Below are 9,952 nucleotides of genomic sequence, written 5' to 3'. Positions count from 1 at the left end.
AATTTAGTCGGATTTTGCTTTCCATTTTGACACCACAAAGTCCGACGGAGAGGTTCAAATAGAGAGATCCGGCAAATTCTAGTCATCAGTGGACAGTTTTCCTTTTAATTCATCTCAACTTAATAATCACGAGGAACATCACGTCTTGCGTGAAACATGCATTTCTAAATTTAAACTGGAGCTATCTGTCGGTTTTCAGTAAGCTGCACTGTAATAAAGTTGTCTGGCCAAACATATTTAGATAGAATTACAGAGAAAGCAATAGCTGGTTGTCGGTGAATCGGAAGGCACTAATTGAAGAGTTTCGAAGATGTCACGAGTTTTTTTATGAATGCCCAGTTAGACCCTAATTTTGTTATGTATGGGTATTATGAGCCTATTTTGAATGGTGGCAATTTCCTTTGAAGGTTTTTTTTGCAGTGAGATTAACAGTTCATTTCTCAAACTACCCTTTCCTGCCCCAAATCTGAGCTCTTCCTTGCGTGGGACGCCATATTTGAATACCCCCAGGGTTCACAGTCGATACAGTGTGGAGCTGGAGGAACGCAGCAGGCCAGACAGCATCAGAGTTGATGTTTTGCGCCTGGACCCTGGGACTCCAACGGACCCCAAACAATGTTCAGATCATCCCCATTTGGCCCATGTCGACTCTCCTGCTCCTCTGATGCTGCCTGGCCTGCTGCATTCCTCCAGCTACACATTGTATTGACTCTGACTCCAGCATCTGCCGTTCTTGCCACCTCCAGGGTTCAGCCTCCATGCTGCAATGGATCTCTTCAAAATCTCAAGTGTGTTCGTCTGAATCATAGAATCCATACAGCGTGGAAGCGACCCATTTGGCTTGTCGAGTCCACAGCAATTCTCTAAACAGCACCCAACCCAAACCTGCCACACTCCCCACCCTATCCCTGTAACCCTGCATTTCCCATGTCTAACTCATCTAGCCGTCGCATTCCTGGACCCTTTAAGACAATTTAGCATGGCCTAACCAAGTAACCTGCATATCATTGGACTGTAGAAGGAAACCGGAGCACCCAGTGGAATCCCACATAGACACAGGAAAAATGTGCAAACTCCACCAGACAGTTGCCCGAAGGTGGGACTGAACCCAGGTCCCTGTTGCTGTCAATCAGCTTTGCTGGTTCCAATAATTATTTGGGAAAAATTTCGGCTTGTCCAATATTAGATGTCAGATAGGCAGTCTGACAATTTAGACACAGTGGAAGTGGGTTCAGAGAGGTGATGGGAGGTAGAGCTGGGTCTCATCTGTGTGCACTGAAAACTAATATGCTTTCAACTAGTGTTACCAGGCAGATTGTTACCAAGCTTTTGGATACCTGTTTTAATATGGTTTGGTGTCAAATTCGGTTTGGGAACATTCCCATGAATCTCTGTACGTTGTTTAACTGGATTCCAGACACTGAACAGGCAGTCTTTGCTGTGTTGGAACCTTGCTGTTGTGCTTTTCATTTTCATATAAATTTGCTTATTGCAGGCAGGCACGTGGCTGGGGGATGTGAAGTTTCAAAGGAGTCATAGGGTTGTACAGCACGGAAACAGACCTTTCAATCCCACTTGTCCATGTCAATCAAATATCTCAAATTAATCTACTCTCATTTGCCAGCATTTGGTCCATATCCCTCTAAACCCTTCCCATTCATGTCCCCATCCAGATGCTTTTTAAATATTGTCCCTGTACCAGCCTCCACCACTCCCTCTGGCAGCTCATTCCATACACGCACCACCCTCTGTGTGAAAAAGTAGCCCCTCAGGTCCCTTTTAAATCTTTCTCCTCTCACCTTAAACCTATGCCCCTCTAGTTTTGGACTCCCCTACCCTGGGAAAAAGACCTTGACTATTCACAGTATCCATGCCCCTCATGATTTTATAAACCTCTTTTGGGTAATCCCTCAGCCTCCAACACTCCAGGGAAAATAGTCCCAGCCTATTCAGCCTCTCCCTGTAGCTCAATCCCTCCAACATTCTTGTAAATCTTTTCTGCGCCCTTTCAAGTTTCACAATACGCCTCCTATAGCAGGGAGACCAGAACTGAATGCAACATTCCAAAAATAGCCTAACAAATGTGCTGTACAGCTAGAATATGACTCTCCCAACTCCTATACTCAATGCACTTGAAACTTTGTCTTGAAATTTTGGGTAACTATAAGAGATTATTAGGTCACTTACCTCACTACTTATGGGGGTATACTATATGCAAATTAGTACATTTCAGAAAGAATGTCATTAGTGTTAAAGCCCCTTCGTGGCATGCCCTGGGACCCAACAGCAGAAATGTTAGGGAATTCATACTCTTTTCTCAAAGATGTGCTACCTCATCATTCAGGAGGGTGATTCTATTTCTGGGCAGAAATTTGAACTCAATTAGCTTTTCACATGGAGAAGGTTACAGAGTAGAACCTCAAAGGTAGGAATCTCTGGCTTACTCCCAGTGTCATGCTCTAGTGAGACTGGGAATTAAAATATAGGGCATATAAATTGATGGCTGAAGAGATGGTGCAATGTGCAAGGATTCAGATTTTTAGATCATTGGGATCTCTTCTGGGGCAGAAAAGACCTGTTCAAAAGGGACGGGTTTCATCTGAACTGGAAAGGAACCAATATCCTGGGGGAGAGATGTGCTAATTCTATTTTGGGCGCAGAGGGGGCGTGCGGGCTTCCAGCGTAGCAGTAAAATTAGAAAGACAAATGAGAATCAGAAAAGACCTTGTTAATGAGGAAAGGCAGACAAGAGCAAATCCGAAAACAAGGTAACCCCGAAGAATTAAACTGCATTTATTTCAATGCAAGGGGTCTCACAGGTAAGGCTGATGATCTCAGGGCATATATGAAAACATGGGACTGAGGTGTCATAGCTATTACAGAGACTTGGCTGAGGGAATGCAGCACTAGCAGCTCAATGTTCTTGGTTTTAATTGCTTTAGGAGAGCAGAAAAGGAGGCAAGAGAGAAGGGGGAGTGGCATATTTGATTAAGGAAAACTCGGCTGCTGTAATTAGGATATTTCTGAGAGGTTGACCAGTGAAACTATTCAGGTAAAAATTAGAAAGGGCATCTTGATGGAATTGTACCACAGGCCCCCCGAGTAGTCAGGGAAATTGAGGAACAAATGTGTAGAGAAATCTCAGATACATCTAAGAATAATACTGCTGTAATAGTAGGGGATTTTAATTTTCCAAACATTGACTGGGACTGCTGTAGTGTTAAAGGCTTGGATTGTGAGGAATTTGTTAAATGTGTTCATCTAAAGTTTCTTTATCCATATGTAAACACGCCTACTAGAGAAGAAGCAAAACCTGACCTTCTCTTGGGAAATAAGGCAGAGCAAGTTTTAGTAAGGGATTAGTGATCATAATTCTATTAGTTTTATAGTATTTACAGGAAAGGATAAATCTTCCAGAAAAGTTAAAATTCTTAATTAGAGTAAGGCAAATTTTAATAGTATGAGGCAAGCAGTCTCAAAAGTTGATTGGACTAGAATGTTGGCAGGTAAAGGGATGACTGACAAGTGGGAACCTTTCAAAAGTGTGTTGAGAATTCAGAAGCATTATGTTCCTGCAAGAGTGAAGGATAAGCCTGATAAGAGTAGGCTAAAATGGATGAATAAAGATGTTGAGGTTCTAGTCAAGAATAAGAATGAATCATATACTAGATATAGACAATTGGGATCAAATGAATCTCTTAAGAGTGTAAAGAGTGTCAGGGCATTCGTAAGAGGGAGATCAGGAAGGCAAAGAGGGAATATGGGTTAGCCTTGGCAGGTAAGGTTAAGGATAATCCAAAGAGATTCTGTAAGTAAATTAAGAGCAAAAAAGCAACTACAGAGAGATTACAATTCCTTAAAGATCAATGAGGCCATATGTGTGTTGAACTTCAGGAGATGGCAGAGATACTAAATGAATATTTCACGTCAACTTTTGCCACGGAGAAAGAAACTGAGGCTAGAGACTTGGGGAAATAAACATTAATATTTCAAAAACAGTTCATATTACAGAAGAGCAAGTGCTAGAGGCCTTAGGTGGATAAATCTCTGAGACCTGATTAAATTTGTCCTCGGACATAGTGGAAAGTTAGGGAAGAAATTGTGTGGCCCCGGCAGAAATATTTGTATCGTCAAGGAACATGGGAGAGGGGCGGGATGACTGAATGTTGTGCCTTTATTTTAGAAAGGCTGTAAGGAGAAGTGTGGGAACTATAGACCTGTGAGCCTGACATTGGTGGTCGGTAAGTTGTTGGAGATGATTCTGAGAGATTTATATGCATTTGCAGAAACAAGATCTGATTAGGAATAGTCAGCATAGTTTTGCGCAAGAGAAATCATATCTCACAAACTTGATTGAATTTTTTTGAAGACGAAACCAAAAAGATTGATGAGGGCAGAACAGTAGATGTTGTTTACATGGACCTTGGTAAAGTCTTTGACAAGGTTCCCAATGGTAGACTTATTCGTAAAATTAGATCACCTGGAATTCAGGAAGAGCTTGCCAACTGGATACAAAATTGGCTTGATGGTAGGAGACAGAGGATGGTGGTGGAGGATTGGTTTTTGGACTGGAGGCCAGTGATCAGTGGTGCTCCACAGGGATTGGTCCTGTGTCCACTCTTGTTGTCATTTCTATGAAAGACTTAGGAGCCATGGTTGGTAAGTTTGCAGATGACACTAAAATTGATGGTACAATGTACAGTGAAGAAGGTTCTCTAAGATTACAAAGAGGTCTTGATCAATTGGGCTATTGGGCTGAGGAATGGCAGATGAAGTTGAATTTGGATAAATGTGAGGTATTGCATTTTGGTAAAATGAACTAGGGCAGGACTCATACAATTAATGATAGAGTCCTGGGTAGTGTTGTAGAAAGGAGAGACCTGGGGTCAGGTGCATAATTGTTTGAAATTTGCATCATAGGTAGACAGGTGATTAAGAAGGGGTTTAGCACACTTGCCTTCATTGCTTTCAGTGTGGGAATTGGGAAATCATGTACAGGACATTGGTGAGGACATTGTGGAGTACTGAGTGCAGTCCTGGTCACCATACTAAAGGAAGGATATTATTAAATTGGAGAGGGTTCAGAAAAGATTTATGAGGATGTTTCCAGGTAATGGAGGGTGTGACTTATAAAAATAGGCTGGGGTAGGCTGCACATCTTTTTATTGAAGCCTAGGAGGTTGAGATTGTAGCAGTTTGACCCCATAAAAGTTTATAAAATCATAAGCGGCATAGATAAGGTGAATAGCAAAGATCTTTTCCCTAGGATGGAGGAGTTCAAAATTAGGGGCCATGTTTTTAAGGTGAGAGGAGAAAGCTTTGAAAGGGACATAAGGGTTTAAAAGAGAGTGGTTCAGAGAGTGTGGAATGAACTGCCAGAGGATATAGTGGAGGTGGATACACTTGCAACATTTGACAGACATTTGGATAAGTGGTTGAATAGGAAAGAAAAGCAGAAGTTGCTCGAAAAGCTGAGCAGGTCTGGCAGCATCTGTGAAGAGAAATCAGAGTTAATGCTTTGGGTCCGGTGACCTTTCCTCAGACCTGACGTAACTAGGAAAATGCTGGTTTATATGCAGAAGATAGGGTGGGGGGAGGGAGTGAGGAGTAAATATTAGGTGGGGATAGAGCCCAAAGACAAAGAAGAACAGTTGGACAGATAAAGAAATGTATAACAATCTGGTTAGGACAGCGAATAGCCGTTATGGCCTTGATATCACATCGTCTGCCATTACACACTACCTATTGTTGGTCATTAACAGTTTTGTGTATTGTATTCGCTGCACCCAACGTGGCCTACTCTACATTGGAGAAACCAAACGCGGACTGGGTGACAGTTTTGCGTAATACCTCTGGTCTGTGCGTAACCAGGACTGTGACCTTCTTGCAGGTGGTCATTTAACACAGTGTCCTGCTTGCGTGCCCACATGTCTGTCTTCGGCATGCTGCAATGTTCCAGTGATTCATGGTGCAAATTGGAGGAACAACATCAGAAGGAGGGTCCTGACCCAAAACATCAACTTTACTGCTCCTCTGATGCTGCCTGGCCTGCTGTGATCCTCCAGCTCCATACTGTGTTATCTTATCGTCAGATTAGGTACTTTACAGCCTTCTGGACTCAATATTGAGTTCAACACCTATAAATTGGGAACTCAGAGATGGTAAGAACTGCCGATGCCGGAATCACAGATCACACATTGTGGAACTGGAGGAACACACAGCAGGTCAGGCAGCATTGGAGGAGCAGGAAAGCTGATGTTTTGAGTCGGAACTGTTCTTCAGAAATGGGGAGGGGGAAGGGGCTCTGAAATAAATAGAAAGAGAAGGGATGGGGGCTGGGGAAGGTAGGTGGGATGGTGATAGGTGAGTGCAGGTATGCAGTGGTGGGGATTGATCAGTGAGGTGGGAGGGGCAGATTGGTCGGAGAGAAGATGGATGGGTCAGGGAGGTGGGGATGAGAGGGAGGGTTGGTCCTGGGATGAGGCCAGAGGTGGGGAGATTTTGAAGCCAGTAAAGTCCACAATGAGACCTTTGGGTTGTAGGCTCCCAAGGTGGAACATGTGGTGTTGCTCCTCCAGTTTCCGGGTGGCGTCGTTGCGACACTGGAGGCGGCCCGGGGGTCCAGGGAGTGGGAGGGGGTGTTGAAATGGTTCACGATTGGAAGGTGTTGTCGTTTGTCGCAAACTCAGCACAGGAGCTCTACAACAAAGTCTCCGAGCCTCCGCTTGGTCTCAACAATGTAGAGGAAGCCACATCAGAAGCAGCGGATGCAATAGACCTCATTAGCAGACGTGCAGGTAAACATCTGTCTGATGTGGAAAGTTTCTTTGGGTCCTTGGAAGGAGGTGAGGGGGGAGATGTCGGGGTAGGTGTAGCATTCCTGCAGTTGCAGGGAAAGGTGTCGGGGGTGGTGGGGCTAGTGGAGAGTGTGGAGCGGACGAGGGAGTCGTGGAGAAACTGGTTCCTATGGAAGGCAGATAGGGGTGGGGAGGGAAATATATCCTTGGTTGTGGGGTTAGGTTGCAGGTGGAGGAAGTGGTGGAGAATGATACGTTGAATCCAGGGATTACTGGGATGGTATGTGAGGACAAGGGGGATTCTGTCTTTGTTTTTGTTGTGGGGAGGGGATGTGAGGGCAGAGGTGCAGGAAATGCAAGAGATGCAGTTGAGAGCATTTTTGACCACTGAAGGAGGGGATGTCGCAGTCTTTGGAATAAGAAGAATCTGGGATGTTTGGGAGTGGAATATCCTATCTTGGGAGCAGATGCGGTGGAGGCAGAGGAACTGGGAGTAGGGAATCACATTCTTGCAGGAAGGTGGGTGAGAGGAGGCCTCCTCTACATGGGTGAGACCAAGCAGAGGCTCGGAGAACACTCTGTAGAGCACCTGCGCTCTGTTCGCAACAAACAACACCTTCCAGTCATAAAACATTTCAACTCCCCTCTCAACTCCCTGGATGACATGTCTATCCTGGGCCTCCTCCAGTGTCACATCGATGCCACCCAGAAACTGGAGAAACAGCACCTCATATTCCACCTTGGGAGCTGACAGCCAATGATCTCAATGTGGACTTTACCGGTTTCAAAATCTCCCCACCCCCAGCCTCATCCCAGGACCAACCCTCCCTCTCATCCCTGCCTCCTTGACCCATCCATCTTCTCTCCCACCAATCCGCTCCTCCCACATAACTGAGCAATCCCCACCATTGCATACTTGTGCTCACCTATCACCATCCCACCTATCTTCCCCAGCCCCACCCCTCCTCTCTCTATTTATTTTGGAGCCCCCTTTCCCCTCCCCCATTTCTGAAGAATGGTCCCAACCTGAAACTCCAAGTTTCCTGCTCCTCTGATGCTGCCTGTGTTCCCCCAGCTCCACACTGTGTTATAAATTGGGAACCCTTTCTTTTAGGTTGTTATCCACCCCTCCCTCCGTCCAAGTTTCTGCCTTCTCGTCTGGCAGTAGACACACCATTGTTCTGCCATTCTCAGATTCCGATCACTTAATCTGAACCAACATCTTTTCTCCACCAGCATCCTATACCCACTGCTGGCCAAACTATTATCTAAATGATGTCTCCTCCACACTTAACTTCAGCTCTGAAGAGTCATCCAGACTTGAAACATTACCTTGCCCTCTCTCCATGGATGTCTGACCCACCGTGATCTCCTGCATTTATTGTTTTCATTCTCCGTTAACAGCTTATCACTCTCCCAGCCAGATTGTTATTCACTCTTTTGTATGTCCAACTGTTCATATCTCTCTCTATGGGCTCTATCCCCACCACCTAGTTTACTCCTGACTCCCTCCCCCCACCCTATCTGCTGCATATAAACCGACATTTTTCTGGCTACACCACTCCTGAGGAAGGTTCACCACGCCCGAACGTTGGCTCTGATTTCTCCTCACAGATGCTGCTGGACGGGCTGAGCCTTTCCGGTAACTTCTGTTTTTATTTCTGATTTGTGGCCTCCGCAATTCTTGTGGTTTTTACATAAGTAAGAAAGGTTTGAAGAGTTAGGGGCCAAATGCAGACAATTGGATCTAGTTTAGTTTGGGAATATGGTTGGCATGGACTAATTGGACCAAAAGATCTTTTTCCATTCTGTCTGACTCTATGACTGTAAATATAAGTGGAGAGCTACAAACCAATCTAACCAGTTCTACAAATCTGTTGAGGTGGAATTCTTTCTCCCCGAGTATTGACACACCTCTGCAGCGCGCCTTGAATTTGCATGCCGGGGTGGGAAGGACTGGTTTACCTTTGGCGTTGGTAGAGCAGAATTAGGTCAGAGCTCGCCAATGGTGAGTCACATCAGAGTAGTGCAGTAGCATCCGAAGTAGTCACCAGCAAGGGCCATGCATTTTTCTAAATCGAGAAAGATTTTTGGCTGCATGGAGTGACACGTTGTAGTATCCATGGACTCTAATCGTGATACCCAGTCTGATGGTTGGGAGGGGGGTGGTGGGCGGTGACAAATTCTATGAGTAAAATCTGTAATTGAAAAGTAGTTTCACTATGCTGGTGGAACTAATGGTTTAAAAAACCTATCTGGTTCATTAAGGGATAATAAGGTGCAGAGCTGGATGAACACAACAGGGCAATCAGCGTCACAGGAGCAGGAAAGGTGACTTTCCGGGTCGAGACCCTTCTTCAGAAATAGGTTCATTAAGGTCTTTCTAGCAAAGAAATCTTCTGTATTGTATTGGTCTGGTCTACATGTATCTTCAAACGCACACTAATGTGGTTGACTCTTAATTGTTCTCTGAAATGACCATGAGACCCAGGCTAATCAAGGTCAATTAGGAATGGAGAACAAATGGTGGCTGGGAGTGTAAATATTTAACCATTTGGGCAGGGCTTTCTTTGATGGTCTCTGTCCACTTCTCCCTGTGGTTCTGAACTCTCTTGAGTTCTGAGCTCACGTCTCGTTAAGTTTTTGCTGCAATTTGTTTCCGCCCCTTTATCGTTTGATTGATACCATTCGAGCCAATAGATTCCGGGCGTAAGGACGGGGCGTGGCAAGGTGCTCAACGGAACACAGGGATATAATGATTGGCGTCCACATAGCCAATAGGACGGAAAGGCGTGACTGAGTGACTGGTGGTCTATCCAATGGAAAAGCAGGAAGTTATGGTGGCCCAGCCAACAACATACGGACTACAGGGCTGGACGACGTTTAGATTGGTGAGGCATTGAGGGAGGCGGTCGAGAGGCGAAGCCGTGTGACAGAGATGACCAATACGAATGCGATGTTCCGTTAACGAGCAACCAATGGGAACATGCAACCATCGATTGATGTGCATACTGGCCAATGGACGTAGGTTACGGGCGGGAGACGGCTCACGATTCGCAGAGGCGTTGAAAGGTCGGGCGTGGCTGCGTGACCAATCGAAAGGAAATAGTGTCGAGTCCCAGCCAATTGTGGAGCGGGAACCCGGACAGACGCGC

Source organism: Stegostoma tigrinum, chromosome 40 (genome assembly GCF_030684315.1).
Source record: "Stegostoma tigrinum isolate sSteTig4 chromosome 40, sSteTig4.hap1, whole genome shotgun sequence".
NCBI classification, from domain to species: domain Eukaryota; kingdom Metazoa; phylum Chordata; class Chondrichthyes; order Orectolobiformes; family Stegostomatidae; genus Stegostoma; species Stegostoma tigrinum.
This window is presented reverse-complemented; position numbering follows the sequence as displayed.